The sequence below is a fragment of the Canis lupus genome, chromosome 1, assembly GCF_011100685.1.
Source record: "Canis lupus familiaris isolate Mischka breed German Shepherd chromosome 1, alternate assembly UU_Cfam_GSD_1.0, whole genome shotgun sequence".
NCBI lineage: Eukaryota > Metazoa > Chordata > Mammalia > Carnivora > Canidae > Canis > Canis lupus.
The window spans coordinates 85,543,939-85,568,597 of record NC_049222.1 but is presented as its reverse complement, the minus strand read 5'-3'; the positions used below and the strand labels follow the sequence as shown (position 1 = coordinate 85,568,597).

The 24,659-nt window shown below is 37.3% G+C and overlaps 2 long non-coding RNA genes across 12 annotated transcripts in view; both read left to right on the top strand.

The window, feature by feature from the left end:
* Positions 1 to 891, top strand: part of LOC102153050 — a 58,828-nt gene extending 57,937 nt beyond the window's left edge. For 6 of the 10 annotated variants that reach the window (XR_005354163.1, XR_005354159.1, XR_005354165.1 and 3 more), the window contains one exon: positions 223 to 833. This is a non-coding gene — a long non-coding RNA (uncharacterized LOC102153050). The other 4 variants (XR_005354161.1, XR_005354160.1, XR_005354168.1 and 1 more) reach the window with 4 other exon arrangements.
* Positions 892 to 954: 63 nt separating this feature from the next.
* Positions 955 to 3,370, top strand: LOC111096698. Of its 2 annotated transcripts, none has more exons than XR_005354170.1 (2): positions 955 to 1,014; positions 2,951 to 3,370. It is a non-coding gene; the product is annotated as an uncharacterized LOC111096698 (long non-coding RNA). The 2 variants fall into 2 exon arrangements; XR_005354169.1 differs by having other exon boundaries at positions 2,947 to 3,370.
* The last annotated feature ends 21,289 nt before the right edge of the window (positions 3,371 to 24,659 follow it).

Here is a 24,659-nt window from a genome sequence, read left to right as displayed (position 1 = left end):
TTTCATCCTTATCATTCAATGGTTAATTTCCTTCCAGTTTTTAGCTCTTTCTAACTCTATTATACTACAATGCCCTTTTTTTCCTGTAGTGACAGTTTTGATATCTCCTTTCTTTTATACTGTGTGATTATTGCATATTTATATGCTAGAAATGTATTTAAGATTCTGTATAACTTTATTTCTTTGGGTAATAAACTAGTCTTTTTTTTTTTTAATTTAAAGAAGTAATGATTCAGGTCCTCATGTTATCCCAATACCTCATTAATAGGCTGCTTGATGATTCCGGAAATCATAAACAATGTGGTATGTATTCTGGTGACTATTATATTTTGTCTCATTGTGAATGGATTCTTCTAAAAAGAGGGATCTAAGGATAGTTCCTAGGGCTTTATGCACATGCTCAGTTCAACAGTGGCTTATAATTGTGGTTATTGTTAACATTTGTTTATTTTCTTTTGGAAAATATTACTCTGTTTCATGATAAGCTGTAGCCAAGAATGTGAGAATAATTCCAAGTTTTGCCTTGAAATCCACACTTAATCATCTCTTGTTTTCTTCTCTTTTGAAATGTGGAATTAATATTCTGCAGAAAATAAAATAAATTATATTTGTTACAAGAAGATTATGTCTGAAAAGGAATCATATTTTTTTTTATAAAATAGTCATTCCTTGTTTAGAAAGTTTATTTTGGCAACTATACTTTAAATATCTGAATATTCAAAAATGTCTTAATGCTTCTATATATCATGGGCTTGTTTTGCTAATATGCAGTATACAATGTATCCAGAGGACAATATTTATTTATTTATTTTTAAATATTATTTATTTATTCATGAGAGACACAGAGAGAGAGAGGCAAAGACACAGGCAGAGGGAGAAGCAGGCTCCATTCAGGGAGCCCGATGTGGGACTCGATCCCAGGACCCTGGGATCATGCCCTGATCTGAAGGCAGACACTCAACCACTGAGCCACTCAGGTGCCCCAGAGAAGACAATATTTAAAGAACATTTTGGGTAAGTGCAAAACATGGCTGTGATTCTCAAAAATCACTGATAATTTGACCTTAGTTAATGACCAGTGTTTTCCCAGGAGAAGGGGATTCTGTATTTCTGCAAATGTAAATCTTAATTCACCCAGTATGATTCACTAATACCTATAATGTGTTCTTATTTAGTTTATTTAAGAGCATAAATCTGGAACATGGATAGATAAGCATATGGATAAATCATGCCCCAAATTATATTATCCTATAATGAAATATATATCTCATTAGATTCTTTAATCACTCATAAGCATTTTGTGATTAGTAGAACATAATGCTCATAAGCACTGACTGTGGATCAGATTGGCTGTGTTCAAACTCTGACTTTGCCATTTGCAAACCCAGGGGCTTTAAGAAAGTTATTAAATTTCTTTGTGCTTTAATTTTTCAAGCATAAAATGGAAATAACAGTATCAGCTACTGTCATAAGAATTCAATGAAATAATATATTTAGAGCAGTAAGAACAGTGCTTGGCATATAGTAAATGCTATCTAAATACAAGCTACTATTTTTGCTCTATTAATTTATCATCCTTCTATGAGCTTTGGGGACTTTTAAAATGCCTGCTTACAAAACAGCTTAAAATGCAATAAAGGGATAAGAATCACACAAAGACATAACAGTGAAAAAATAATATTAGGATAATCCTTCTACTTTTAGGATAACATTATTTTGCACATATTTCCCATCTTAAATATAGTTATAGACTTTATAAATTCTAATTTAACCTTCAACAAGTCGATGCTAACTTTGTGACCTTGGGAAAGTTATTTACTCTGATTCAGTTTTCTCATCTGTAAAGTGGAAAAATATCAATGGTACCTATCATAGGATTACTGTAAGAAATAAGTGAGTTAAATGTGTAGGTCTTAGAATAGTGCTTGACGTTAAAGTAAATGTTTCATGAATACTAGCTATCATTATCTTCATCATCTATATTTTATATTTTATATAAAGTTATAGACTTTACAGTTTCAATCTAGTGATAACAAACTTCCTGAGTGCTTAAAATGAATGAGACATTATTAGGAAGAGTATAAGTGAAAATAAAAAAAAAAAACACAGCTTCTAATAGCATTCAGGCATAAAATTTTTAAGTACCTGGCTGACATAATATTACTCAATGTATACTTCTATGGGCTCTGATTATATTATTGAGAAAGAGAAAAGGAGAGAGAACAAGAATGAGAGAGAGAGAGAGAGAGAGAGAGAGATCTTATCAGAAAGGAGATTAGGTCCTAGCAAAAAGGATAATAAAGTACTAAAGTAATAAACCAATAACATAACTTCAAGTACTGATCATGATATGAAAAGACTGAAAAAGGAGTAGAAAACAGAGTAGTGGCATAGAAGGTCTCAGTCAGATTACACAAGTCCTTTCTGAGAAGGTGGCGTTTGAATTGAGACTAGAAGACTAATTTGAAAAATAGAAAATTTCCAAAATATCTGAAGAACTGTCAAAATGGACAAAGAATACAGATTGCATATAGATATACAGGCAAGATAATGTAGAGTGGTAGAACTCAGGCTAAATGTATTAATTATAATAATATACAAGTGGGCTTCTTTTATTCATTAAAGGTAAAATTTTGAAAATCATTATTATTCTTGTTTCATAAAACAAACTTGAAAATTTTCATTCCTTTCCTATGGTCCAAGACAGCTCCAATACCTTTGGTATTATCTTTTCTTAAAGGCTAGTGAAATTTTCATCTAAGTGCTGTCTTAGATGCATCTCATAGATTCTGATATAGAATATCTTGATTATTGTTTTTTTTTTTATTTAAGTCTTGTTTTCATTTGAAAAGCTTATTTTCATTGTTTTTACTGAAGTTGCAAATCTGTAATTCCCCTTTGACTGAATTTAATGGAAGTTCTTATTGCCATGTTATGTTGTTTAAGGCAGAGATACATACAGGAAACATGTGATGTGGGTGAGTCTGAGAGTAGATCTATGGCTGTCTGACCAATAGACCATGGCACCGGGGATGCTATGTGACTTCCAAAGCCAGGTCATAAAAGCTTCCACTTGGCTCTCTCTCAGTGTGCTTGACTTTGGAACCCAGCCACCATGTTGTGAAGAAGCCCAGATCACATGGAAAGGCCACACGTAAGAGTTCCAGTGAAGAGTCCCAACTAAAGTCTCAGCTCACAGGCATGACAAACCTCCAGACATGTGCATGAACAAGGCTTCAGATGATTCTCACCCCCAGGGTTGAGTATTCTGAACACTTATGGAGCAGAGATGCGCTGTATCCATTGTGCCCCAACCAACTTCCTGACAAACAGAAACCAAATGAGATAATAAATTATTCTTGTTTTAAAATGCTGAGTCTTGTAGTAATTTTATATGCAACTTGTAACACAGACATAAATAGGGATCTGGATGAAAACAGTTTTTCAGGAATAATTGGAAAAGACTAAAATTTCTAGGGAATTGAGGAGTAAATGGGCATTTAAGCAGAAGTAATGCATTTAGGTAACTCTTGCAAAAAATTTTTTTTGTTAGGGATATGAGATATCTTTACTTCTTATTTCCTAAATAAAGAATAACCAATAAAAATATGGCTCATGGGAGGCATTTCTTTTTAATAAGAAAGACTCATGTTGTGTGTTGAAATAAAAGAACTTATAGACAGGAGGGAATACTGAAGCATGTGTGTGCGCTCACATCCACGTGTGTGTGTCTATAAGAGAAAGAAATTAAGTAAAGGTCCCCACAGGGGTGGGAGATGGAGAATTCATAACACAATCGAGGCATTAATCATGGCTGGAAGATACTCCTCACCAAGTGAAGGCACACATCTCTGGCTGCAAGCCTGTATGCTGTAGGTGAGGTGCATAATCCTCCCTGATGATTGTATTTTTTTATGTGAAATCCAGGGTCAGCATATTTACTAAAAAGAGAGAGAGAGAGAGAGAGAGAGAGAGAGAAAGCAAACATTATAACTCAAGAAAGATGGTGAATATTGCGGGGGATGAGATAAGGACCTTGTTAGGGACAGATAACAATGAAAAGTAGTGTAAAAGCTAGGATCCCATATATAACAAAGGTCTCATTTTAAATCCTTTTATTTCTAAGTATTTTTCTCTCAGGACCCTTACTTCCAATGTTCCTGTCTTCCAGATAATCACACACATGCTAATATCTAGATATCTGTGGGTTATTTTATGCAATTAAAGGATAAATAATAATGATGTTAATATGCATTCTTTATATGCTTGCGGTACTTGAAATTTACAAAGTTTTTTTTTTTTCAAATTCAACAACAGGTCCTCTAGCCAGGGGTGAAGTTTAATCAATGGCCTAAAATTTTGCTTCCATTCAGTATTGTCCTGGTGACTAGACACTGACTTTGCATAGCAAAGATAAGATCAACTCTCTTCTCAAAAATACGTACTGAACAGAGACTTCCAGAAACCTCCCTAACTTGTGCTTCACTGATTCCAGGAGGATTTGGTTGAATAAGGTGCTTTTCTCAACTATTTCCCAGTCCAAGTTTATGTAACTCATATCGTTGGACCACTTAATAGTGATATGAAACCTCAGATTCTGCACACAGGATACAGATCTGTCCTTACTGTGCTCCTCAACTTACACTTGGCTTCTCATAAATCCTTTTGATATGTCATACCTGTAAGAAATGGCTACAGCTATTAATTGATGCTAGTGGATTGGCTTTTCTCCAAAATTCAGTTGTTTGCCTTCTCGGTTGATAATATGCAGATGATCTTGGAAAAACTACTCAAGAGATTTTTTTTAATTATGTACTGGGGGAGATTATTGAAGGCTATTGTGTTAATCTTATCTGTAATTATAATAATGAGCACAAGCCAAAGAATGCCATGTACTTTTCAATAAGTGAGGAATTTTATTTATCTTTATAACTTAATGTGACCTTTTAAACTAGGATGAAAAGAAAAATGATAAACAAAAGCAATCACTCTCAAAATTCTATCACATGGGCAGCCCTGGTGGCTCAGCGGTTTAGTGCCGCCTTCAGCCCAGGGCCTGATCCTGGAGACCCCAGATGGAGTCCCAAGTCCGGCTCACTGCATAGAGCCTGCTTCTCCCTCTGCCTGTGTCTCTGCCTCTCTCTCTCTCCCTCTCCCTCTCTCTCTCTCTCTCTCTCTCTCAGGAATAAATAAATAAAAAATATTTTTAAAAAATTCTATTATGTTTTGGCCAAGGTTAGTTTGCCTGGATACAGACTATTGGACACAGAACAAAGCACACAGAGAACCCTTGTGTGTTTGGGCACCCTCTGTATGCACCTACTCTTCCCCAGGAGGATTCATTCTAAGGAAAGAGCAGCAGCTCTGAAGCCCCGGAGCTGCCTGCTACCACTGAAAGGCCTTAGTGCCGTGGGATTGGGCCTTCCACCCAGGTAGGCCATGGAATTCTATTGAACACAAGTTCAGAGAATGACAAAGCAGAATGTTCTCTAACTATTCTGTATTCTGTAGGGTTATTCTGTAACTGACCTAATCTTGTAATTATTCTGTAACTTTATTGGATCCAAGCAAAAACAAGTCTATTTTGTAAACATGTCTTGAAAGATAAACAGAAACATTGTCCAAATGATTCAAAAGGCCAAAATTACCCTAACCTGGTGAATGCCAGGACCCTGCCCTTTAAACAATTTACAGCCTCATCTGTGCTCCCTTCTTCCCTACCTCCTAGAAAACAGTTAAGATGTCCCATCAAAGAATTATCCTAATTTCCTCATGGCAGCCACCAATCCAGATCAAAAGCCCCTGCTTCCCTGAACCCTCCCTACAAATGCCAAACACATTCCCAAATCTTTTTTTTTTTTTTTTTAGATTTTATTTGTTTATTCGTGACAGACACACATACACAGAGAGAGAGAGAGAGAGAGAGGCAGAGACACAGGCAGAGGGAGAAGCAGGCTCCGTGCAGGGAGCCCGACATGGGACTTGATCCCCGGTCTCCAGGATCACACCCCTGGTTGAAGGTGGTGCTAAACCACTGGGCCACCGGGGCAGCTCCATTCCCAAATCTTTAAACCCTTTTTCAACACCCTTCTCCAGAGATGCTCCAATGGTTTTTAACAGGGTGTGTTCTCTTTTGTTGTGACAAATGAATAAAAGCAACTGTGTTCTACTAATAAAATGTTCCAGAAGGTTTTTGGATGTAGAGATTTGACAAGTCTGTGGCATGAGTATTTGGGAGCCAATCGAGAGGTAGAAGAACACTCACCAGAAAAGACAGACATGTGTAAGGGACACAGAGGTAAATGAGCAACAGCTACAATTCTATCAAGTGTGCAGAAAAAGGGAGATTGGTATAAGAAGAGGGAGGGAGAAATACTGCTAGAAAAAAAGATTATGAAGAGAGGACTGGAGAAAATAGGCGCAGGTCACAATGCAATGTTGGAAGCTGCTGGTGGTCTGGTGGTGGAGTGGGGATAACTCATGCATGTATGCATTCATGCATTCAGTCAGCCAACAAGACTTTACTGAGTATCCCCTACATGCCAGGTGCTGGGTCTTGGCAAGGATAAACATGCAAGGGTAAACAAAGGAAAGGCACTGTTCCTGCTTCTGGGATCTTCCTGCATCTCACACTTGGTGGTAGGAAGCGGAGGGAGCAAACAGCTAATTGCAGAGATAACAATTGCCCCTAGAACCTGTGCTCTGGAGGAAAAGTGTCTGAGGCTAGCAGAGACTACACAGGGTTCAGAGACCACAGATGACTTCATTGAGTAAGTGGCTTTGGGCTAAGATTTGGAGAATGAGTAAGAGCTAACCAAGTGAAGGGATGATCAAAGAGCAATTTAGACAGGGGGTAGGACACTTACAAAGCCCTTCTGGTGAGGAGGAAGTAAGCATAAAAGTATGAAGTAAGTGACATTGGCGTGGCAGTCATGGGGGATATACTGCGTAAGAGAAGAGAGAGGTAGACAGGGTTGCGATATGCAGAATATTATAGCACAGGGTTTGGCAAACAGTAGCCTATGAGTCAAACCCAGCCCATCGCTTGTGTTTATATGTAAACTCTTCTTGGACCATAGTCAGCTCTCTGGATATTGTCCATGATTGTTTCCTCATTACCAGAACTCTTGAAAATTATCATAGAGGAAAGTATAGCCTGGAAAACAAAGTATTTATTATTTAGCCCCTAAGGGGGAAAGGTTTGCTGATCCCAGTTATATTCTATGCCAGGAGTTTTGTCTGTATTTATTTATTTATTTATTTATTTATTTATTTATTTATTTATTTATTTATAAGATTTTATTTATTTATTCATGAGAGACACAGAGAGAGGCAGAGACATAAGCAGAGGGAGAAGCAGGCTCTCTATGGGGAGCCCAATGCGGGACTTGATCCCAGGACCTTGGGATCACACCCGGAGCAGACACTCAACCACTGAGCCACCCAGGTGCCCCAGATACTTGTTCCTTGTAAGGAAACACACCAAAATGATATAAAGGACAAGAAATATATAAACAGTTTGAAATTCTTACGTTCTAATTATAAGAAAAGAGAAACTATAGAGCTCAAGTTAGATCAAAGAAACTCATTAATATGATTACATTCTAATAAGAAAACTAACGAGATTTGTGGACCGAAGGAGATACTAGTAAAAAGTCCGTGGAGGGCTGCCTAGAAGTGTCTTCCCAGGGTCTGGCCTGGTCATTCTTAAGAACCAAGCATTGGAGGGTGAAAAACTTCTTAGCCTGAACTTTGAGCAGTAAAAAAAAAAAGCCTAGATATCTTTATCTCTCCAAGATATGCACTGTGCTGAATAGTCGATTTGATGTAGTTGATGTACGGGGACAGAGCTCATGAGAATTTTTAATAACTCCTGCATTCTTTGCTGGTCATAATTCATTACTGAGCCACCATTAGGACTGGACTGGGGGGGATCCCTGGGTGGCGCAGTGGTTTGGCGCCTGCCTTTGGCCCAGGGTGTGATCCTGGAGACCCGGGATCGAATCCCACATCGGGCTCCCGGTGCATGGAGCCTGCTTCTCCCTCTGCCTATGTTTCTGCCTCTCTCTCTCTCTCTGTGACTATCATAAATAAAAAAATAAATAAATAAATTTAAAAAATAAAAGGACTGGACTGAGGCTCACTGCTTAGTCCCTCACTGACTGTATTTTCAGTGGGAAAATAATGGATGTCTGTGTTTTTTTCAGCAAGTTCAAGGGCCTTTCACAAAAGTAACATTTTCTTCCCATAATCATGTTCATGTGGTGTTTCCTTCTGTGATTTTAATTTCTTCCTCTGAAATATTCATAAAGTCAGAAGTTATACATGTTTGTTGCAAAAACTGAAATATTCCGGAAATAAACACAGTGTAAATTGAAAGCCTCCTAGGAAAGCATGTCACCTGTTCCTTTGTCTCTTTCCCTAGGGTATCACGGTTAGCAGTTCTGACTGTATACACTTACTGAGTATTATCCACTCATTGACATATAGAGTTTTCTTTATCTAATTAGAAGTCATACTTACGTGGTAGTATTCTTATTTCTCTTGTTTGTATTACTATTATTATTCACCTTGCTTACTTCACTCAGTCTGAGCCTCAAATCGGCACAGATAGATCTACCTGAATAACTGCAAGCTGACACCTAGTACTGTGTGGATGTCAGATGTTTTGTAATATTGAGAACCCAAAGCCGCATTTATATAATGATTCTTAGAATAATATTGTGAAACTTGTGAAAAAACTATTATAGATCCGCATTTAAACTATCATCCAGATTTTACGTTATGATCCAGGAGAGACCACATGGTTTCCTGGAAAGAGCCATGGACTTAAGTGAGTCCCTGAACTAGCTTAGCTCATCATTTGACCACTCTGTGATTTAATGTGCTTATTTGTAAACTGGAATATTTGAGTTCAGATTATTCCGAATATTCCTGCTAGCCCTAGAATTGCACATGTGTACAGTATTGGAAGCCCCAGCTTTCGTGAAGATCCAATACCTATCTTCATTCAATACTTTACTAATATTGAGGGACAGTAATATGTTATCTGCTGTTCATGTCAGGTGTTGTTTGAAAGATGATTTCTGATTTCTCCTTGAATTATTATTTCTGACAATAAATATTCTCCAAAAGTGCCGGTGCCATTTTTAGATATCCACATCTTTAAAAACAGAGAAATAAGAATCTGGTAGAAATTAAACAATTAGTGGCTAGAGGAATCAGGCAAACTACAATACAATTTTCTTTTTAGGGCAAAGAAGGAATTTCTCTTTGTTGTGGGAAAGACATGCAGGAGATAAAAAACAAGAATAGAAAAATTCATGGGAACCAAGCATGGAGGGCCAACTATCTGGGCAACTGGTATGGAATTGTGGTCACTGAGGCTCCTGGAAATGACTGCTGCGCCCCTGTGGTAAGTGTGGGAAGCTACTGTCCTGACAGAAAAGCATTTCATCCTAGACACAAAACGCTATATCATTCCCTTGGATTAGAGTGATAGATGGCTTTCAAGGGGAAAATAAAAGACATACTCACGTGGATGCTTCAGGTGATGATTCTGTCTCAGGTATAGGCTCAACGTCACCAAGAGAAAAGTACAGTTTAATCTGGAAGCTGTACTCGATAAATTCCCATTAATTGCATGAGAATCTAAATGTTAAAAGAATTACAATTATTAAAAATAAAGTTACACCCCTCTATTGCATCATTACCTATTCTCTTACTCTGCTCTTCTTCATATAATTTATTACTACTGACATCATATTATTATGTGTGTTTTAGTGTGTTTGCTATATTTCCCACTGGCTACAAATTGCATAGGGTAGGGACTCTGCTTTTCTCACTGCTGTATTCTTAACTCCTAAGAGAGTGATGGATATTTGATAAATATTGACTGATATTATAAATAAATCTATATTGGCAGTCAAGAGACTTGAGTCAAGGAGAGCAATTAAGTGTTTATCAAGTTGATAAACTTGACTTTGAAGAGATGAAAGAAAGAGAAAAGAGATATTCACTATTTTGAAGAATGAACAAGACTTGATGACTCACAGAATGTGGCTGTAGGGAGAGAAGGAGAAATCTAAACTTGCTAAGACTTCAAGGTTATGTATGTGAGAGGCAGATGGTAGTGTTACAGAAAATGGGGCAGTCATTTGGAAAGTACACTTTGGCTAGATAACAGGTTAAGCTCTTGACAGTCTGAGTGGGTGAGGGACAGTTAGAGATCTCTGATTATAGTCCAGGAGGCAGGACAGGATTGCCAACTTAGCTTTTTGGTAGACATGATAGCTGAGCCGTGGGTTTAGATAAGGTTTCTGTGGGACAAACTCTAGATGCAGTGAGAAAAGGAACAAAAGACTAAACCTTATAGTTACATAAGCCACCCTTGAAACTGATCTTAAGCACTATGACCTATTCATAATTTATGAATCCATTCACACTTGGCTGTTGAGCCCCAGCTATGAGTGCTCTGAGGGACTCACAAACTAGCAGGGAAAGCTAGCAAAAAGAAAAGACTTACACACATGACCCATCAAGATGCATCAGCCACTCCAGCTCCAGCCAACTCTCTGAACCTAGTGTTGCCAGATCTTAGGATCTCTTAAGTCAAGTTTTATGTGAGAATTCCTAATATAGGACATTGATTAAAATATGTGGACCAAACAAAGCATTTTTTGCTATCCAGATATAATTTATATCCACCTTTATTATAAACCCAATCAAGAAGAGATTCTGCTATTTCCCTTACCCCTCAAATTGCACAATCTCAAGCAAGGATGCTTTTAATCCTGTGAGGATTGTATTAAATAATTTGGTAGGGACAGATGATTTAGGAAGGCTATTTTATAGTGGAAGATAGGACCACTCTTTTTAATAGGTCTACATTTATTTATTTATTTATTTATTTATTTATTTATTTATCACATGCTTAAAGAGCTCATACTATGGGGTAGGAACTCAGCATATATTGGTGAGCAAATTAGATAATCTACATTTTGTTTAGGCAAATTTCATCAGGTGGGAAAGGAATTAGAATCATTACCAGTGGAAGAAGAGGAACTCTAGCAACTAAGATAAATAACTCTGGATGAAACTGCTTTAAAGATTATTTATTTATTTATTCATGAGAGACACAGAGAGAGAGAGAGAGAGAGAGAGAGGTGGGCAGAGACACAGGCAGAGGGAGAAGCAGGCTCCATGCAGGGAGCCCGACATGGGACTTGATCCCAGGTCTCCAGGATCACACCCTGGGCTGAAGACGGCAATAAACCGCTGAGCCATGGGCTGCCTGAAACTGCTTTAATATTTATGAAAAAGCTAAGAATGGAAGAGGGAGGTAATATTCCTAGGTGAAGAGTTTATCTAATGTATATTGCTGGGAGAGGATGGCTAGACCGTGAAGGAGGCCCTTGAAATATCTAGTATGGGCAGGAGAAAAAACAAATTAATGAAAAATATAATACATCAATTTTGTAACCTGTAGGAAATGACGGCAAAGACTAAGTTTGAATTAAATAACTGAATAAATCAGTGGCTTCCAAGATTTCTTTGATTGTGTAGCAGTAAATAAACTATTTTCCCTTCTCACATGGTCCATGATACACACACTTAGATATGTGTTCACACACACATGCACAGACACACATACAATAAAATTAAACTTTCCCATATTAATATTTATATTTCCTACATGACCCCTTGAAAATATTTCCATCTTGTTTTATTTCATCTTTAAAAAGAACTGATCATGACATACCAAGGAGCTAATTTCATATCTTTGAAAACACTGAATTAAATAAAATAGTGACCTGTCATTGTGTATTGGTCCTTACTTCTCAAGGCCCATGGATTTTCCAAGATTTTGGTGCTGAAAGTTTATGATAATGTTGAGATATGAAACAGTTCTGAGACTATTAAACAAAATAATTTAATATTTATTTATTCTTTTAGATGCTACACCTATTTATATTGAGAAGTTATGCTTATTTTCAGAGACTTTTTACTTTCACTAGTCAAAATCAAATCAATCATGATTTTGAGAGTATATGAAACTGAAATTTTAAAACAAAGAATATCCAGGATAAGTTTAGTGTCTCTTCATGGAACTTAGGCTTGCATTTAAAGATATTCATGACTAAAACATCAAAGATAATTCACAGTATTGATTATTAAGTTTCAATTTGCCTTGTAATAATGACATTGGAAGAATTAGCCCAAGATGTATAGAGCTTTGAAAATACAAAGATTTCTTTGTTCATATTGATTCATGCTGCTATTTTTAAATCTACTTTGTTAAGTTGTTGGCTTTTGATGTAATTAAACGAGCAGGATATTACGTACAAATCACCACCTGTTTTTGCAAAACTTTTAGGAGCTAAATTTCTGGAATTCAGGGGCATTTGATTATAATGTTTATGTTATGTTCTTAAGAAAATCACAAGTCTAAATTAAAATGCTATAGAATCAAACATATTGTAAAACAAATGTTTAGGACAAGAAAACAAGACAGGAGTCAAACATGCAAGTAAAGTAAGAAATTTTAGCGGATTATCTGTTTTTTGAGTGTTGAATTTGGTAAGTTCTTTATAGAGTTTGGATACTAACCCTTTATCAGATATGTCCATTGACTGATGAATGGATAAAGAAAATGGAATATAATCCAGTCTTCAAAAAGAATAAAATCCTGCCATTTGCAAGGACATGAATATAGTTAGAGCATATTATGCTAAGTGAAATAAGTGAGTCAGAGAAAGACAAATACCATATGATTTCACTCATATATGGAATTTAAGGAACAAAACAGATGAACATAGTGGAAGGAAGAAAAGAAAATAGAGCTAAGCCATAAGAGAATCTTAACCATAGAGAACAAACTGAGAATTGCTGGGGGAGATGGTTGAGGGCTAAATGGGTGGTGGGGATTAGGAGGGCACTCATTATGATGAGCGCTAGCTTTTATATATAAATGATGAATCACTAAACTCTAACCCTGAAACCAATATTACTCTAAATGTTAACTAACTAGAATTTAAATAGAACCTTGAAAGAAAAAAACAAAACAAAACAAAATGGAATCTTTGCAATTGATAGACCAGAACATACAAAGTAGACTTTGATGGAGTTTTCTATTAATCCAGATTTTTTCATTGCAACTCCCACATAATGGATAATAAACATGTATTTCCTATAATAGATCTATACTGTAATACCCTTTGATTTCCCTGCTCTCAATTCTGTTACATGGTAGAGGCTACAGTAAATCTTCAGTGGTATTCATAGAAGCCATCAACATTTGTTATAGATACTGTACAAAAAATTCTGCAATTATTCATGATGTTAGGAATGGAGGTCGCAAGTATGGGCTTTGGATCTTCACTCAACCTCAAATGGTGGCCCCAACTTTAATTAACTATATAACTCTGATAGAGCTATGAACTACCATTGGACCTTTCAGGCAAAAATGCATAGCTTGAACAAAATCATGAGGAAACATCAATCAAACTCATATTTAATAACATTCCAAGAGAATATTGTACTATTCTGAAGTGTTAAAGTGACAAAACACAAAGGAAAATTGCGGAGCAGTTCTGGATTGAAGGGGTTTATAGCACCAGGACATCTAAATTCATTGATATTTCCTCTACTAGAAAGAACATCTTCAGGTAACTTGAGTAAGATAATGATATTGTATCAATGTTAATTTCCTAATTTTAGTTTTACTTTGTTTTTAGGAAATGAACTCTTAACTATTTTAAGGTAATGGGACATTGTGTCCCTTACTTGCAAAAGCTGAAAGAGAATGATAAAACCACGATGATAAATGTTATCATTTCGGGAGACTAAAGGATAATATGAGTTCTTTGATTCATTTTTGCAAAAGACACCATGAAACACAGTTAAATGTTCTCAAAAGGCGACATAATTTTACCAAACTCCAAAAGCTCTTATTAAGGATTAAATGAGGTAATTTGCATAAAATTAGGAATAATCCTCAAAAAATGCTAAGCATTTTTTTGTTTCATCTATATCACAATATAACTCTTCTACAAATATCTGGATTTCTGCAAGGGTACACCAACAGAGACATTCAAAAACTAGGGTTAGAAGCAAACAGCTCAAAACGTATTCTTATTTGTAACCAGAACACAAATGAAAATAATTAAAATCCTAATAAGATCTCAACATGGTTACATATCCACTAGCAATTCCTCTCAGCTCAGAATTATACCCCAGGGAGGTGGACTGAAGAGGGTCTCTATTTTTAAAAGAGATGAGTTTAATCAAACTATTTTTTGAAGAAATTGATTTAGGGCATAGGCTTCTTAAGCAAACCACTTTTTAGTTTTTAAACCACAAGAGTGAATATGTTTGGGGGGATTTTTCATATCTGCCTCACCAAATAGCTTAATGTGTAGAAAGCATGGCCACCAAACCAGTCACCAAGAAAGGCTCTTGTAGGTTTTAAGTTTTTCCCCCTTAGGGATAATTTTTCTCTTTGAGAGAAATTTTGTTCTCCTTACTTAAAAACATTAACATACCAGGGAGAACAACAAATTGAATAAACTGACTTCCTCTCTAAACTAACACGATCACCCTGAGAGATATGAGTACATTTTTCTTATAGAAACATACATCATAGGAACAGACTGTATTATTTCCTAAGCAGGAAGAAAAATAGAGAATAGATTTTATAAAGAGCCTATTGTTAAAGATGGACAGTTTGAACCAGGAATAGTATTATTAAAAAATATAATAGATTCTTTTGAATAAGAATCTTAGAAAAGTGAATAAAATAATAAAGAGCTATCTTCCTAGAATGGATGAGTCCTTCTTAGAAGAAATGAACTAAATATTATTTAGAGTTTGTTTTCAATCCTTTAAATGGATTCACTGTCTCAAGCAAATCCAGTCAAATCAGGTCTCAGGTCAAATTCAGACCTTTTAATACAATCATAGTAATTACTCTTGGGGCTCAAGTACTCTTTAAAATTATTTTTACAAAGAAGAGCAACTTTTATATTCACTTAAGAAAATTTCAACTGTTCAATCACCGCAATTTTAAAATCAAGAGTAAAAAAGAATTCCAGCTTACTCAGCTCTGAAATGTTTAGCAGCGAAACAAACAAACAAAAAAAGAATTAAACTAAAAAAAAATGTTTTTCTTGATCAACAAAAGGAGATACTTGGAAGAAAATTTTGACAACATTTTCTTTAACTGAAGTACAGTTGACATGTTATATTAGTTTCAGGTATCCAACATGGTGATTCAACAATTATATATATTGTGAAATGCTCTCCATGATGAGTGTAGTTACCACACCTGTCACCACATAATTATCACAGTCTTACTGACTATATTCCCTATGCTGTACTTTTTATCCCTGTGCCTAATTTATTTTGTAAGTGGAAATTTAGACCTCTTAGTCCCCTTCTCCTATTTTGCCCATCCTCCACACCATCCCCTCTGGCATCTGCCATTTTGTTTTCTGTATTTATGAGCCTATTCCTGGTTTTGTTGGTTTGTTTTACAAGGTTTTTGTTTGTTCTTTGGAGGTTTTTTGTTTGTTGTTGTTGTTGTTGTTGTTGTTGTTCTTGGTTATACATTGGTATCACCTGAATGAGAATCACATAATAAATAAGTAGGAATTATATTCTGATACTACGAACTGAAAAACAAAACTCAATGTGTTGAGAACTATAGTTTTTTTTTCTTGAGAATTTCAGTCGTGTTTCTTTTTATATTGCAGCAAAATACATTTAACAAAACATTTACCATTTTAACCATTTCAAAGTGTACAGTTCAGTGGTATTAAGTACATTACACATTGCTGTGCAACCATCACAATGGAGAATTTTTCATTGTGAACAAATGAACTAGATATCTGTACTGAAACTATACTCAATAAACAATAACCCCCCATTTCTTCCTGCCCCCAGCCCCTGGAAACCACCATTTTACTTTTCATCATGAATTTGGCTACTCCAGGCACCTCATATAAATGAAATGGCACAATATTTTGTCCTTTTGTGACTGGCTAGTTTCACTTAGTATAATGTCTTCAGGGTTCATTCATGTTATAACACACATGAGAATTTTCTCCCTTTTTATTAAGGCTGAATAATATTCCATTATGCATATATCATATTTTGTTTATCCATTCACCCATCAAGGGACACATAAGTTGCTTCCAAGTTTTGGTTATAGTGAATAATACTACTATTAACATGGCTATACAAGTATCTGTACAAATACCCACTTTTGATTATTTGAGTATATACCCAGAAGTGAATTTCTGGACCATGTTAAAGATAAAATTATTCTGACACATCTTAAGCCAGTAAGAAACACTTTATTCAGGATTACTGTAACAGTTATCAAGACTATCATAGCAGGCGAGAGAGATCGGTTTGACTCTAAATACAGCAAGGAGAGATAGAGATTTATAGGCAATGACCAGATTGAGGGGGTCCATGGATGGAAAGGTACTAAGAGGAGGGATCAGGAATAGGGGGATTCATGCTAAACTGACTTAGGATTCTTGTCGAAGGCTGACCAGCGTGATCAGTTATCAAGGGAGGAGGAGGAAGAATTTTAATAGATATCAATGGTGAAAGATTCTGAGTTAGCAGGATTCTTGCTACAGCTGTACTAAGCTAAATGAAGATGGGGCTGAGGACTAGGCCTTGTCAAAAAGAAGGCTCAGGGAGCAAGTGGAGAAAAAGGAACCCTCTTGCACTATTGGTGGGAATGCAAACTGGTACAGCCACTGTGGAAAATGGTCTGGAGGTTCTTCAAAAAATTAAAAATAAAGCTATATATGATCCAGTAATTCCATTATGGGGGATTTACCTAAAGAATATGAAAACATTACTTCGGAATGCTAGAGGCACCCCTCTCTTTATTGCAGCATTATTCTTAATATCCAAATTGCAAAAGCAACCCATTCGTCCATGGATAGATAACTGGATAAAGAAGCTGTGGTGTATATATATAGAATAGTACTCAGCCATCAAAAACAATGAAAACTTGCCATTTGCAACAACATGAGTGGATGTAGAGGGTATAATGTTAAGTGAAGTAAGTGAGTTAGAGAAAGAAAAATACCATATGATTTCACTCACGTGTGGAATTTGGTAAGAAACAAAATAAATGAACAAACTAAAAAACAGAGACAAACTGAAAAACAGAATCTTAATATAGAGAACAAACTAATGGTTACCAGTGGGGAGGTGGTTGAGGGCAGATGGGTGAAATAGGTGACAGGGATGAAGAGTACAATTTTCATGATGAGCACTGATAATGCATAGAATTGTTGAATCACTATGCTGTACACCTGAAACTAGTATAGCACTGTATGTTTACCACACCAGAATTATTGTTTTAACTCTAATAAAAAAAGAGAGAAGGTTCAGAGAAGACTAATTATTGTTTGGTTTGGAAGAGTCTTTTTCAATCATATGTTTAATTTCTTTAGGAACTGCCATAGTGTCCTTCACAGCTGCTGGCACAGTTTTATATCACCACAACAATGCACAGAAGTTCTAATTTCCTCACAACCTTAACCACACCTGTTAGATCCTGGGATTTTTGTTTTTGTAATAGCCATCCTAACGAGTGTAAAGTCGTATCTTATTGTTTTGATTTTAATTTCTCTGATGATTAGGGATATTAAGCATGTGCTTCTTGGCCATTTGTGTGTCTCCTTTGGAAAAAAGCTCATCTAAGTCCTTTACCCATCTTTTTCTCTTGGGTTGTCATTGTTGAGTTGTATAATATATATTCCGGATATTAAGCCCTTGTCAGACATGTGATTTGCAAATATTTTCCCCCATTAATTAATTCCATATAGTTAATTGGTTTTGCCCATACAGTTAATCAAAGTACTAAGTTAACCAGAAAGTCATATTTCTAAACTACTTGAGTCATTGTTATGTGTTAAAATCAGTATTCTGGAATTCTGAATATTGGATTCTAAAGTTTATCTTATGTGAGCGATTTCTTATTGAATATTGCTGTGATGACAAAAACTTACTAGCTGATCGATTTTCTTTCTTTGCCATGGTACTGTGTATTAGATATAGGATATATTAGGCTAATAAACTGTATCACAGTCCAATATATGTGATTGTGATTTATTTGTCAAGCTTGAACACACACAAATGAGGAATTAAAGGGGAACTCATTAATGCAGCCTTCACTTTCAATGCAAGCAATTTTTATTAGTAATTTCTCACACTGGTGATATGAAATTTATCAGAATGAAAAATATTCTGCAGTATGTGAAGGAAACTACTTGTGCTTTGTGGAAATTGAGACTGAGGAAAAAGTTTATCACGGTGCAGAATATGCCATGAACTGACTAAGTGTTGTCTATCTGAGGGAAAAATTGTCTGATTCCTGCACAGAAAATTGGATTTTCTAGGAATGAAGTAGGTGCTATTAAATTAAAATTTATATTTTATCACATCCAAGTGAGATATGGAAGAAACAGTTCTCCCTTTTAGGCTGAATCATTATAAGTAAAGAAGTGTAGAAATTTGGTAATATTTGATAGTTTTAAGAAAAGAAAAAAATTTCTTGTGTTGTGGGATAAACATCCCCCTCCTCCCCTCCATGATTTATCTGTTTTGAATGTCTATGTGATGGAATTCAGCACTGATTTTCAATATTATATTTCTTCATTAACAACATCTCTTGATAGCACACAGTAACCACAATAGTAACAGTAATAGCAATCACAACTATTATCAATTAACATCACAACTATAATCAACCAGGCATTTGACACACATTTTTCTTTTTTTTAATATTTTATTTATTTATTTGAGAGAAAGCATGAGCATGCGGAGCAGCAGAGGCAGAGGGAGAAGCAGGCTTCTCACTGAGCAGGGAGCCCAAGATGGGACTTGATCCCCAGGACCCCAAGATCATGACCTGAGCTGAAGGCAGACACTTAACCCACGGAGTCACCCAGGCCCCAATTCACACTTTTCTAGTCACCACAGCAAACTGCAAATCAGTTCAGGAACTCAGGACAGTGCTCTATTTCCTCTTCTACAGCCTTTGACATTCAAAATTTTGTGGGGTTGTTTTGGTTTTTTGTTTTTTGTTTTTGGTGCCAGATGCCCATACCTCACCATGACTGGACAGGCTTATTGATGACTGTATGTGTACCACTAGTCTGTATGCCCTGGAGGACAGGGGACCTTACTTTCCTCCCTGGTCAGGTCAGACCCCATGCTCTCTGTCAGTCCCACTTCCTGAAAGGTTTGCAACCCACAAACATTGTGTCTTCAAGTAACGTTAAGGTTGGTATCATTAACAATCAGAACAACACAAATTGTAGTAGAATAGGTAAAAACAAGTAAATAAGTATAGTAAGTATAGATATGGACATACTGATAAGAAAGCAGGGCTTGTAAAAGCATGCTTTAAAATTCAAAAGTAGGTTTGGACTTTTTAACTTAATGAAATGACACATGCTCATTGTAAACAAGTTTAATCAGTATAGCCGAGTATAAAGAAGTAAATATTTTCTGCAATTCTTGTACAGACAGATAAGAATATGCTTCCAGATATGATGTCTTTATGAATATGTGTGTGTGCTTGGTTTGGTACATATAATTTTAGTGACGGTTTCTTCCCATGCACGGGTGTGGTATCTTGTTTTGTACTGAGCAATATGGCATTGACATCTTCCATGGTTATAAATACCGAGTTACTACTATACTTTCTAGGGATGCAAAGTATTCCTTATATGAAATGTTATACTGAAAAAAAAATTAGGTGATTTCAAAATTTTCACTGTCATAATATTATGATTAGCATTTTTGTGCACACATTTTAAGTTCTTGGCTGATTACCTCTTTATGACAAATCCAAGGAAATTGGCTGTCTGGATCCAAGACTAGAAGTGTGATGTTGCAGTACACAACCATAGCCACTCTTAGAAGTGTAGAAATGTGTTATTAACTACTTTTTACTGCTTTGTCAAACTTTACACGCAAATGCTTGTAAAATGCAACATATAAGCCCACTCTTATTTTTCTATGATATATTATTGAATAGTTATTGAATGTTATGAGTAAAATGAGGCTCTCTAACACTACGTGGTCCTTTTTGCTGATGACACTTGGTTGTCTAACACAGGCACCAATTACAACTGCCTTTACGAGCCACAACCATCAACTAGCCTCAGAGGTCCCTGATAAGGGTACAGTAATCTACTAGTATACTGTAAATACTTGCTCAATTAGGGCATCTCAGATCCAAACAGAGATTGTAGGCTAATAGAATGATTTGTGGATTCCTCAGTTCCTAATCTCAGACTTAGCTTGAAATACCCTTCAGAAGACATCTGCACTGCCTCCAATAATCTGGGGAGGGCATCAAAATAAAGGAATAGAGCTCATATTTTACTGCTTCTTTTTCCTGTATCTGGTAGCCCCCAAATGGTTATCATTAAGTTAATCTTTCATTATCCCCTGTGCTGACTCTTACCAGTAAGGAAATGGTTGGATCTTGGCAGGAGCAAAGGAACACAGGCAGGCAACATCTGCTAAGCTTCATCCATAGATGATTACCTTCAGCTCTTGCACCAAACTCGGCTCCATTTATCAAAATGGATAGAAAATTGGTTTTAGGGATCCCTGGGTGGCGCAGCGGTTTGGCGCCTGCCTTTGGCCCAGGGCACGATCCTGGAGACCCGGGATCGAATCCCACATCAGGCTCCCGGTGCATGGAGCCTGCTTCTCCCTCTGCCTATGTCTCTGCCTCTCTCTCTGTGACTATCATAAAAAAAAAAAAAGAAAATTGGTTTTATTCTATATTATATGCACACCTGGCAAAGAAATTGAAGCTACTTTTCTGACAAGGGGCCAATGTAGGCTGCTTGTATTAAGACTTCTTATATACCACCTCCTCACTGTCAAGAACACTGCTGTATGTATGTGGGAGGTGTGGATGCATGTGATGGTGGTGGGGTGGGCTCAGGTGCACAAGGGTGTAATCAGAGGGGCAATGTTAAAAAGTAACCTAAGTCTTCTGTATTGATAACAGGTATTTGTGCTTGTAGAATTGTGGCTTTTAAGATTGTAATTTTGGTACAACAAAAAGAGAAGGTTTAAATAAAGGTTCTAGTTTTTTTAAGGAGGAAGTGGCACGTCTTTTTAATAGTAATTTCTCTAGAAAACTTCTTTGTATTTTAAATCTTGAATGCAAGATGAATAATCTTCCTAATAGGGTACAAGTCCAGACTTCTGTAGCAGAGCTGACTTCAGAGAACAGTTTATAAAAATGCTAAATATCCCTATGTGGCCAGAGTTGGCCAAAAGATTACATGCAGTTTGTCATAAATTCCAATATAGCTATTTTCAGTTGGATTCTCAGGAAACAGATTCCGGATGGAAACTTCTATATAGAAGTCTTGTAGAAGAGAGCTATCAGAAGATACACTGGCAAGGAAGTGAGGAAAGCAGATTTGGACAGAAAAGGAGCAATGTAGATACAGCTGTGACCAACATCTCAGTGGATCCTCTGGGGAGTGACCGAGCAGGAATGAGCCTTTGCAGCTGTGCTGAAGTGAGTCAAAGCAGCAGGGCCTCTGTTTCTCTACATCAGCTAGCTGCAACCCCCTGGAAGGGAGAGAGGCCTAGACCCAGGGAATTCCCTCAAATCAAGGGCCTCATTTGGAAAACTGATCTCTGGAAGTGTAGTTAGGTTGAGGATCTCAAGCTGAGATCATTCTGGTTTCCCACCTGAGCCCTACATCCAATGACACGTGTCCTTTAAGAGACACAAGAAGAGAAACCAAGGAAAGAGAAGACCACACGAGGACAGAGACAGAGTTTGGAGCGATCCAATCATGAACTAAGAGCACCCAGAGCCACCAGAGGCTGGAAGAGGCAAAGTAAAACTCCCTATGACAGCCTTTAGAAGGAGCCAGGTCCTGCTAACACCGTGATTTCAGGCTCCTGGCCTCCAGGCTTTGAGTTAGTGACTTTCTGTTTGGGGGAGCATTCCTGGTAATTTGGGACAGCATCCCCAGGCACCTAATACATAATCCCTGGCTATTTAGTGCAAGGGTGGGACCCATACCCTACAACCTAATTTGGGGGAGTAGCCATGTGATCCTCAGTGATCATCTCTTGCATTATGAAGTCACATCAGCAAGGACAGCTGTCGGCTGTCCTTAGTGGCTGAAGCATCAGGTTTCAGCCGAAGATTTCTGCAGTGTTCGGTGTAATAATCAGAGGCTCCGGGCACAGACACTGGAGCTACACTAATTGGGTTCAAATCTCTATTTCCACCACCTACGCACTGCTAGCTTGAGCAAGTTTTATAGCATCGCGGTGCCTCAGAATTCATCATATGTCAAAATAGAGAAAAAAAATAGCAGTTCTGTCAGATTTTGGCTATGAGAAATAACTGGAATAATATAAAGTACTTTAAAGTGCCTATTTCTTGTACGCTCACCACAAACATTAACTGCCACAATTCTTTTACGATTTTTCCTCTCAACCAATGGGAATATAAGGTAATTCTCATTATCCTCTCTTAACAAATCTTTGAATTAACAGATTGTTAAGCAATTATTTTCAACCGTCTGTAATACAGGTACTTGCACAAGGAATTCAATACAGCTACATAATGCCTATACGTGAATCCAATGTGGGCTTAATTATATTAGAGAAGGTGATGCTTCCTGGAGAAACATTAGGAGTAAAAATATTTTGCTTTGTTTTTGCAGTAGCTAAGTATGACGTGGCTAAATGCCAATTAATGCAACTTCTGCTGGCTGGTCAGAAACCCTATGGTTTGTAAGTCCTTGTCAGATTTTTTTGGCCATATGACTTTCAGACTTTAGATATTTAGAAATCTATGGTATTTTCTGAGTATGAATATGGAGCTCAGAGCCTGATGATTACTCTTGAGGGGATATGTCAGGTTTCCCAATCAATTTGGAGCCTTGCTTTCTTCCCTATGTGAGAAAGTACTGGCTACCAATGATCATTCTTGGACATTCTTATTAAAAGCTGACCTGGGAGGGGGGAGTGAATTTGAGGCCTCTAATATTTACTCAGCCCCAAATTGCAAAGCTTTAAGAAAAAAGAAATCTCTATTATGTATTAAGTTGCAGACATCTTGGCAGAAGGATGTCCATAAACCACAGGTTGTTTACCTAGTCACAAGCAGAGGTAGAAAACCTGGTGTTTATCCAGGTTGGGGAAAAGTGCTTTGACACAGGAATATTTTCTCGAACCAGAGTTACAAATATCATACTCACAAGGTAACTGTTCCAGTCATGGAAATACAGCTCTGTCTGGTAGGTGAAGACTCCTAAGAGCCTACCCAGCCCACCTGAGAAAGAGAGCCTAAATGTCCTGGATTTTGTATTTCGTCCATCTTCCCACCTCTGTGCTGGTGCATTTTCCTGGTTTCTGGAAGCTCACAGAAATTAATGCCCCTGTCCCTCTTCTTTTTTTCCTCCTTGCCTCTTGCCTCTCTGTTACAGACCTTTCAACCAACCCTGCTTGTCACCAGCAATTTAGAAATGATGAGTCTTTCCATCCCGCCTGTCCTGCCCTTCTTTTTCACCCTACCCTCTTCATCAGAGCCCATTGTTCCAGATGTGATCTCTCTCACAGAATTCATCACAGAATTCTCCCAGCTTCCCAGACCCAAGTCTGGCTGCAGAGGCCTCCCATCCCTCCCCCAGATCTCCAATGTCTTAATCATCCTAATCCAGCTCTGGACCCTCTCTGCATGGATCCAAGGTCCACCTCTCACTCTCTCTCTTTCTGGAACATTCTCCCTCAGACTTTCTCAGGCCAGCTGCTGCTGCTGGGACCAGACTGTTCCTGTTTCCTAGGATACAGAGGGCTTTCCCCCAAACCTTCTCTGTCCTTTGATTCCTCTGCCAGATTCCTTACACTCATGGGTGAAATTTCTGGGCACAGGTGTGAGCCTTCCAAACTTCATTGTAGTTTGGCTGAATGGATTTGTTGATCTCTTTAGCAGGTTGTTTTCCCCTAAAAGAGGTTCTCAACCTAAAATGCCCTTTAGTCATGTTGAGGAGCTTTTTAAATTGTACATTCACCCCATGATGTGTGGGATGTGGACGCTGCTATAGTGTCACAGCTCTCGAAGGAGGTCTAGCATGTGTGTCTAGGTTTGAGAATCCGTCAGAAACTTCAACCTACACATGCTGATCTCACTTGGCTCTTCTCTAAGGATGTGAGAGTTCACCTTGCACTTTTGATGGCAGAGCAGCCCACCTTTAAGAAGCTCCCCCACCTCCTCGGCCTCAACTCACCCCCAAACAATAAGAACAGAATGTGCCTTCAGAGCTTTCCAAGAAAGTTGCAGGGAAAGTTGGCAATGCATCTGGGTCTGGTAAACTGCCAAAGAGGATTTAATAAAAGAAACTAGAAGGGCCCTGGCTGAAAAGGAATTCAGGGTGATCACACAACAGTTACTTACATTTTTCGATTAACTGTGTACTGCTCTGGAAACTCTGGCAAAACAACAGTGCTGGGCAGGTAACCCTGTGCATCACACCTGAGCTTCTGTCTCCTCTTCCCTACTAGGTTTGATTTTTTTTTTTTAAGATTTTATTTTTTTGTTCATGAGGCACAGAGGGAGAGAGAGAGAG